The sequence below is a fragment of the Micromys minutus genome, assembly GCF_963924665.1.
Source record: "Micromys minutus genome assembly, chromosome: 2".
Taxonomy (NCBI): domain Eukaryota; kingdom Metazoa; phylum Chordata; class Mammalia; order Rodentia; family Muridae; genus Micromys; species Micromys minutus.
Window position 1 is genome coordinate 20,359,183 of NC_137971.1, and position 9,382 is coordinate 20,368,564.

The following is a 9,382-nucleotide window of genomic DNA, read 5'->3' on the forward strand; positions in this document are numbered from 1 at the left end:
TGTCTTCTCTTCTATTTGCCTTTCTTAACCAGAAGCAGCTAGAACAGTGGGAAGGGCAACCGCAGAAAACAGATGGTCACACATTAAAAATGTGAAAAGAGAAACTGATAAGAGGCAGAGAGGATAATAAGCAGGTCTGAACCGCTTCAGCTCTGGGCGAGCCCATCTTGATGCACACCTGCTTTTCTGAGACCCTGGCAGATGTCACCAGATCCAAAAAACGTGAGTAGGTTCAGATAGCCTGAGCCTTTCTGGTTTGTCTCTAAAATGAGAGCGGACAGGCAGATCTGCAGAATGAAGGGAGATCCAAGAATCAGCTCCAAATAGCAGTATAAAGTGTAAACTTGGTGACCTTGAAGCATACTCTGTGGTCCCCGTAAGCCTTGTTTTAGCTTCATCTCCAGTTGCCCACAGGAAACAATACAGTCCAACCCTGTAATCTATAAAGTAGGGGACTGCCCCAAGTTCAAGACCAGCTTGAGGCACATAGTAAATTCCTGCCCACTCTAGGCTAGAGACTGAAACACTGAATAAAATAAAAATAATAAAATAAGTCAAGAGTGGTAGCATTCACCTCCAATTCCAGCACATGGGAGGTAAAAAGAGGATCCGGAGTTCAAGGCAAGCCTGGGCCCTAAGAGACTGTCTCAAACAAAATGAACAAACCAAAGCAAACATACATGTAAACAATAGTGAGTTTGAGACAAACCAAGACTATGTAAGAGACTCAGATGAAAAATAAATTAAAATGAAAGAATGTGAAGTTGTTGGCATTTTAAGGAGTTAATAGGGAGTGTGTGTAATGTAGGACAACTGTGCTCCAGCCTCCATTTGTGTCTTATGCAGATCCGATGCCTGTAGGTGGTGACATGAGTTTGACACTATTCAGTGACTGACCGCTGTATCACAAGGTTGATGACTAATATTCCTTGGAATTAGTGGGTATATTTAGCAATTCTCTATTGTTGATAACTTGCTATGTTTACTGTATGATCATGGTGAACTGTGTGATTCCTTGACGTTAGTGTTCAAATGGCTACATTTTTCTTAATTTCTAGAAATTGAATTGCTAGATCAAAGGCTAAGGCTTTTGAAGTTAGGGATTTTGAAGCAGACATACCTGTCAATATGGGACCTGTCAGTTCTTCAGAATTACCTTTGGTTTGCCTCTTGCTCACTGTCAGAACTTCAAGTGGGTACACCCTCTGAAATATCCTTTGATAAAATGATTCCAACCTATAAAATAACTGTAGATTAGAGAAGTGGACTCTTTACGTTTAGCTGGGAATCTGTTTTGTTGCTTGGGTGTTGTTTTGCGAGTTCCAAGGTATCAAGAAGTTCAAGAGTCACAAATAGTCTCATGGGATAAACTGGGGAGTTATAGCAGGGGTGGAGGTGGGGTAGAGGATGGAGGGCTCACAGTAGATATTGAACTAAATAGGACATATAGGAAATTAAAGAGTAAGAAAGACAGATGAGACAAGGGGGAAAGGACTCTGGGGACATAGAATAGAGCTTTCAAGGCAGCCGCGTTAAGGCATGTGATAGACAGGAAGTTAATCTCCAACACAGCAACATTAAAAGGTCAACCTAGAGCAAGGTCAGGCCAGAGAAAGAAGAGTAACAATGGTGCCCTGTTTGCCTAGAATCAATGAAGTGTCCCCTGGACAATTATAGTGACCTTACATGGCCTTGTAGATGTAGCTTGGGCCCCCTTTTTACTTAAAGGGTAAAACCAAAAATGAAAAGAAACAAACAGCGCCCCCCCACCCCCCAAATCTGTCTTTGACCCTGTCTCTATCTTTATACTATGACCTCATCTCCCTGCTTCCTTTTGTAGAAAAACTCAAAAGAGCAGACTATGCTTGCTGTCTACAGTTCTCCCTTCTCACTCCCTCTTGAACTCAGGAAAGACCCCAGTGACTGTCATAGCATTAAGTCTTATGATTGCATCTGTCTTTGGGCAACACTGAACACAGTATGGTTTCTTCCTCATCCGGGCATGCTCTTCACTGACTTCCAGGAAGTCACTCTCTTGGTCCTTACTCTACTTCCTTGGATCCTTTGTTAGCTACTTCTCATTTCCCACACCCACTGTCTGCAGCTTTTCTCCACTCCCTGGAGCCCTTCTCATCTGTGGTCTTTTAGTCTTCCCTACATGCTGGTCCTTTGCCCAGACCTCTGTCTTGGAGCACAGACTCCTACCTATAACTTCTTGCTCCACATTGCAACTGAAGTATTTAATGAGCGTCTGAGACTTCAACACCTCTGCAACTAAATTCCCCTAAGAATATATTCTTTCAAAAGCTGCATCTGTCCCACCCACCCACGCTTTCAGTTAATGTCAATTTTGTCCTGTAGCCAAAGACTCTGAATCATGTCAAGGATCAGCCTTGGGTTGGAGAGAGGTTCTAAGAAAGGGGTGTTTGAGAACAGTGAAACAAACAACTCGATGCTAACAGCCTGTGTTCTGCTCAAGACAGCTTTCCAGAGTGTTCTCTCTCTCTCTCTCTCTCTCTCTCTCTCTCTCTCTCTCTCTCTCTCTCTCTCTCTCTCTCTCTTCTTCCCTCTCTCTCTCCCTCCCTCCCTCCATACGTTCCATGTTTGTGTGTGTGTGTTCAGCTGGAGACAGTGTTCTCTTTCTCTTTCTCTTGCTATTCTAAAAATTATCTGCAGATCCCTTGCAGATCAAAAATCCCAGTCTTTTATTCCATGTCAATTCAATCATTACCCCAGGTTCCCTTTTGATTGTCCCATTAATCAGCATCCCATGACCCCAGCCACTTGATGTATAGAAGGAGACAGCAAGCACTTTTATTTTTTAACATTGCAAAAGAATTCAGAGATCTGCCTGCCTTTGTAAAGAGCAGATGATATGCTATCTGGGTGTGACCCTGCCCTAAAATTATCATTCCTACCTCACCTGGGCCTAGACCTTAAACTCCCTCAGTCCGAGGCTGACCTTTAACTCAGGAATCTGCCTATCCTTGTAAAGCACAAGAAAAAAACTTAGCTAGGTGGGATATAGCCCTTTGATCACTCCCTAAATTTCTTTATCTCCTTCCTTGGTATCTTTCTGACAAGCTCACAGTACAACTTTTAGATCTGTGAAGTTCCTTATACAATCCATAGTACATCCTTATATTTTGTATAGTTGAGAAATTATATACTTTTGAACTCATGTTTTCAGAGTTCTTTCCCACAGCCTTAAGGGCTGTCCTGAAGGTCTCAGTGTTTACCTTTTTGCTGAGACATTAGCCATACCCTCACCTCCCAGACTTGTGTTGTTCCCGATTATCATGGAGAGATTAATCTTGGCAGAGAGGACATTCCTCAAAGGAAGAATAGATATAAAAATAAATTTTTAGGAGCTCCGAGATGTTTCCAAAACACCCATTTTTGAGAAAGTAGACAAAGACAGAATTTACTAAAATGTGATACTCTAAAGACACAGAAATGGCTGAAGTCAGACTCAGAGACTTTCCAGTCATCCCAAGGCTGTGAGATCCCACCTGTGCCTGAGAAATAAAAACAATGGCCCAGAGGAAACCACAGAATATACTGACTGATAGCCACCTGGCCCTTTAGAAAGCCCTAGATAGGGTCCTGACACATGTCATAATTAGCTCATGCTCTAATCACCCAATTCTGAGAAACAAAACAAGGACAAAAACCCTTCCAAGTTTTGAAATATATAAACAAGGTTCTGAAAATGTATAAACAAAGTTTTAGAAATAGGTCAAACTATACTGACCAAGCTGAGTTAAGCCAAAACAAAAATGACTGCTTTAGAAACAGCTCTCCTACCCCTCCTTGTACTGAATTCCAAGGAGAACTGCAAATTGTCAACAACCTTACTACCAAAGTTTCCCCCCCTTTCCTCCCCATACCTCTCTCTTTCTCAAAATTATACTGTTGACCAATGGTAAAATAGTAGTTCACCCCCCTCACAAAAAAAGCATAAAAGGTGTGTGCTTTTTAAGTTTAGGGTTGACTCTCCTCACAGGGATAGTCAATGTACATAGAATTATAAACCTTTTGTTATTACAGTGGTCTATCATCTGATTGTGTTCTGTGGGTTGTGCTCCTGAGCTAAGATTCCCCCTGGGTCTTAAAACAGAAAATATGTACATTATTGTACAAACAAGCCTTATTCCCACAACAAGCACCAATACATGTGGAGGCCCATGCCCTGCCTATTCTGTTCTAGGGGCAGGAAGCATGTCACACTCGTCTTGAAATGGTCAAGCCAGACTCAGAAGAGTCATTCCTGACAGGTCTCCTGTGCTTTACCTCCTATCCATCAGCAAGTGCTTTAAAATAAAGGCAGAATCTAGGCACTAATCAGATGCCCCTGTCCCTAACCTAAGGGATGACTCTGCCGAGTCTGGCATTTCAAGGAGAGTGTGACATGCTGGATTCAAGCCAGTGTTGGCCTTTCACCTGGGTTACTCTGACACAATGCTTTTCAACCTCCCTAACATTGTGACCCTTTAATACAGTTCATTATGTTGTGGTGACCCCCAATCATAAAATTATTTTTTGTTGCTATTTTGCAACTTTAATTTAAATTTATTAGTTACAATGTAAATATCTATGTTTTCCAATGGTCTTAGGCAACCTTTGTGAAAGGGTCATTTGATTCTCCCAAGGGGTGTGACCCATGGGTTGAGAACCACTGCTCTTACAGCTCACTCATTGATCCCTAGCTTTGGTGTCTTGCCTGCTCATCTATCTGTTTTCTTTCTTGCTTTTGCATTTGTATATATGTATGTGCAAGTGCATGTGTGTATGCATATGTACAGAAGTCAAGACAGTTTTAGGTGTCATTCCTCAGGAGCTATCTACCTTGGGTTTTGAGACAGGCTCTCTTACTGGAGCAGGCTAGACTGATCTTCAAGTGAGACAGTGACCTGTTTGTCCAGTCCTGGGATTGCAAGCGTATGCCACTGCGCCTGGCTTTTTCACGTGGATTCTGGGAACTGAATTCAGGTCTACATGCTTGCAAATCAGTCACTTTACTAACTGAGCTACACGAGCCTTTCCATCTGTTTACAGTACAGTAGCCAGACTGTGGAAAATACATCCGATCTTATTAATCCTCCATACTCAGCCTTCAGGGTATCTCTCTTTCTCTAGGGCTTTCAGATGCTTGTCCAGCCGGGCTGCTGTCTCTCTGACTCCAGCTTCCTCTACTTTGTTCCTAACTCGGCCTGAGCCCCCTGGCCTCCTTGCTGGTTACCAGGCTAATCTTATTCTCTCCTTTAGCCTTTAACTCTACCCAGAATGCTTCTCTCTAGACAGCTGGAGAAGGCCCAGCTTGCTTAGGCCTTCACTCTCGTCAGTCTTCTGGAGATGGCTTTTCTTATCACTCATGACTGACATTTGCAGCCCTGTTGCATTTAGCTAAGTCCTGAATTTAAAAATTTAGGAAGCTATGGAACGCAGCACCATTGGTTGTAACATAGCCTCTCTCTTTTTTCTTTTTGTAAAGATTTATCTAGTTTTATTTTGTGTGCACTGGTTGTTGTTGAGCTATTTCTCCAGCCCCATATCTTTTCTTCTCTTTTCTTTCTTTTTTCCTTTCTTTCTTTCTCCCCCCTCTTTCTTTCCCTTTAAAAAATATTTGTAAACTAATCCAAGATTACAGAAAAGTTCTAAGATGAAAACATATCTGTATATTCTTCAGGTGAGCTCACCATCTGCATGTTTTGTTTTTCCTCATTGCTATCACTTGAGGCAAAAATGACTGAAGGAGGAAGAATGTATTCTGATAGACCAGATTAAGACAGTCCATCATGGTGAGGAAGGCAAGACGGCAGGAGTGTGAGTGGCTGCTCACCCATGTCCAGTAGGGAAGCAGAGAGAGATAAGTACTAGCGGTCACCTGGCTTCTCACCCCACTCCCTCTCTACTGAGCCCTAGACCCCAACCCATGGGATGGAGCACCCATTTGAAGTAGATCTTTAGAGATACTCTCACAGACAAAAATAGAGGTATGTCTCTTACAAATCCAGTGGATAGTTAAGATTATTCCTCACGATACTCTTAATGTATTATCTAATTGCCCCATTTTTCCTTTGTCTCCCAACCCCAACTCAGCATATGTATTCACATATACATATTTTTCCCTCTTAACTATTTGAGAATAAGTTATATATGTTGAATCCCTTTGTGCCAGTATGTATTTCCTAAGGTTTAGGAATATTATTTATCATGACCACAGTCTATACCAACCAACAGATTAGATATTAATATACCTTAGTCTACCAGAGGTACCTGATTTTGTGCATTGAGTCAATAACATCCTTGATAGAAGTTTCCACATCCAGTTCAAGGCTGTGCTCAGCATCAGCTCTCACATGTGGGTTGTCTCTACTCTTTCATCTTAATATTTTCACAGTCTTGTTTTACAACATTGCTGTTTCGGCGTTCGTAGTCTACTCTAGTCTTGATACCCAGAATTCATGAAAACAAATAACTGATAAAATCAAATGAGACTCAACTCACTCACTGAATAGCTAGCTGCTGAGGGAGACAGAAAAGCAATAACCCAGACAGCACCAAAGTTTTCTCTTCCTCCTCCTCTTCTCCCTCCTTTCTTTCCTTCCTTCTTTCTTTTCTTTTTAAGAAGCTCCCATGTATCCACGCTAGTCATTCTTTTGCCTCTACATCCCAAGGGTTAGAATTAGAAGCATCTGCCACCATGCCTGGCACACTTCTCAGGGAACTAATGTTTAGCCAGGATTATGAATGACTATCTTCAGAGTCCTTTTCTGATCTTAATTTTTTTCTGTCATCTTTATCTTTAGATTCTCTCTTCCTACCTCCTGGACTTCATAAGTCATCATAGCCAGTAGGTGGGTGTTAAAGGTCGAGGTTTAGTGCTAGGCCTGGGGATGAGAGTTGACGATATATAGATACATTGTTCCATAAACATGGCTGAGCCTCCTCTCCTTTCTGAAATGTGGAAACACACCTCAGTACCTGGAGTCAGCATAGTCCCTGTCAGCTGGCCTCTGGCTCTAACCTTGCTGAGGTGCTGTGCTGATGTTACCCAAGGAATGGCCATGGCCACAAAAGAACAGAGTTTTGGAAGCAACAGAAGTCCAAAGCCTACAGATAGTAGGTAGGTCACAGCAGAGTGGAAACCACCCTGTAGCAGCCCTGACCTCATGGAAACTGCCCTAGTGTCCTCTGTCCGTCCTCAAACGCTATAAATAGTCAGCTTCTGTATCAGCTGTGGCCAGAGCAGGCCAGTGGCCCAGGCCAACACTGAGAGGAAATGGAGCTGGCTGGGAAAGAATGGAGTGGCAAAGAGCAGATGGGTGAATGAGAGAGAAGGGGGAGACAGGAAAGTCATTGCCTGTTCCCAGTGCATGGCCCTTTGACTCACAGGTACTCAAAGCCCGCCTACCAAAATATCTGACCTGCTCCTTAGCCAACAGCTATTTGAGTAAACCCTCCCCACCCCCAATCCCCATCCCCTTACTGCCTTGTTCATTCTGTCTGTTGCCTAGACTAGCCTATTTGCTTCTGCTCATATATTAAGACATTAAAACATTAATTTTAGATTTATTTTTATTGTATGTGCACGCATCGTTTTGCTTACATGTATGTGTGGTGTTGACAAAGGTCAGGAGAGGGTACTGGACCTCCTGGGACTGGAGTCCCAGATGATTGTTAGCTGCCTTGTGGATGCTGGGAGTTAAATCCCTCTGGAAGAGCAACTAGTGCTCTCAAGCACTGAGTCATCTCTACAGCCCCCCATGCTTTTGCTCATACTTAAAACTATTTGAGAACTTCATACATGTACATAGCATGTTTTGATTATAGTATATTATGTTATACTCCCCCTCTAACTCCTCCCAGACATGCCACATCCCTCTCCAACAGCCTGCTTTTATGTTTATTTGTTTGTTTTGTCATTACCCACTGTGGTGTTTAAAAGTGTACAACTATCCACCTGGACATGGACAGCCTACCAGGGGACACTTCCGTATCCCAGCAGCCTTCAAAAAGCATAGTTCCTCAGTTAGGGGTGTGGATTGATGAGCTCCTCCCCCATCTGCGCCAGTTTGATCTTGGGCTGGGGACCATGGGTTCATGAGTTCAACTGCCCCGTTATGTCTCTGCCAGTGGGAAAGGAAGATATGGCCATTTCCCTCTCTGTGATGGGAGGGCTTGAAGGGTTTTCTGGGACTCTGGTCATTCTGAGTAGCCTACCTCTTCCTCATAATTCTACAGCTCAGCTCCTCTGCCTCTCTGGGTTCTAACCATGGTGAGGTAAATTAGCATATGCGAAGTATCCCGCACACACTCTAGCTCAGGGACACGGTTCAATAAATGAGTAACTGCATTGTTTGAGTACTGAGCTCAGGCCTGATGGGAAGCCTTGACCCCAAGCACCTTTTCTTCCTTCAGAGGCTATCAGTGTATGGCACTGTGTGTGATAATATCTCACATTTAGACTTCTGGAGTTTCTCTAGATAAGTGTGTGTGTGTGTGTGTGTGTGTGTGGGGGCACAGAAATTTTTATACAAGATAGGAAAAATGGAAAAACGTGGTTCTATTATTATCTGTTTTTTTTTTTTTTTTTTTTGCGTAATGTTTGAGACAGGGTGGGTCTTATGTAGGCTAGGCTAGTCTGGGATTATGTATCCGAGGCTGGTTTTGAGCTGATCCTCTTGCTTTCGATCCCCTCCCCCCACCAGCTGGGATTACAGGTTTGTACCACCAGTACGATATTAATGTACAATACTGTACATTATGAAGGTTACTGGAAAATCTTAATGTGACCTTTTCCTCAAGTCTTTATGGTCTCTCCCTCCTTTCCTTTTTTTTTTTCTTTCTGCTTTTGCACTCTCAGAAACCACTTAGGACCACCTCTCCAGGTGTGATGACAGCCAAAAGACGGCTGGGCAACACACTTGGGGCCCTTGGGGCTGAGTGCTCAATTCTTCCTCTTCTAGGCATTGGCAGGCCTCTGATCTGCCAACTCACAGCTTCACACCCTCCCCAGTCCAGAAGGTACAGCAGCCAGGTCAGCTTCTCTGGTGTCCCATGGCCAGAGGTGTCACGGAAATTGAAATCTGAGAGACACCTAATACTGAGTTGTCACTTCAAGATTCCCTCCTAGGAGGAACAGGAAGCAGAAGAAAAGTCCGTTTGGTGTGACAAGCTTGGTGCAGGAGGACTAGTGGAGTGTGGGGCACCCGCAAGAGACACGCAAATCTAAGAGCAGAGTTGACTTGAACCGTTAGATTCCCTAGCAAAGTTGTGTTTGTTTTGCAAGACTGAGAGTTTACATTTCGGTTCTTTTCGCGGGAAGAGTTGCAAGTCCCCCAAGATGTCATTTGACCAGGTCCAGGGGCAGGTACTG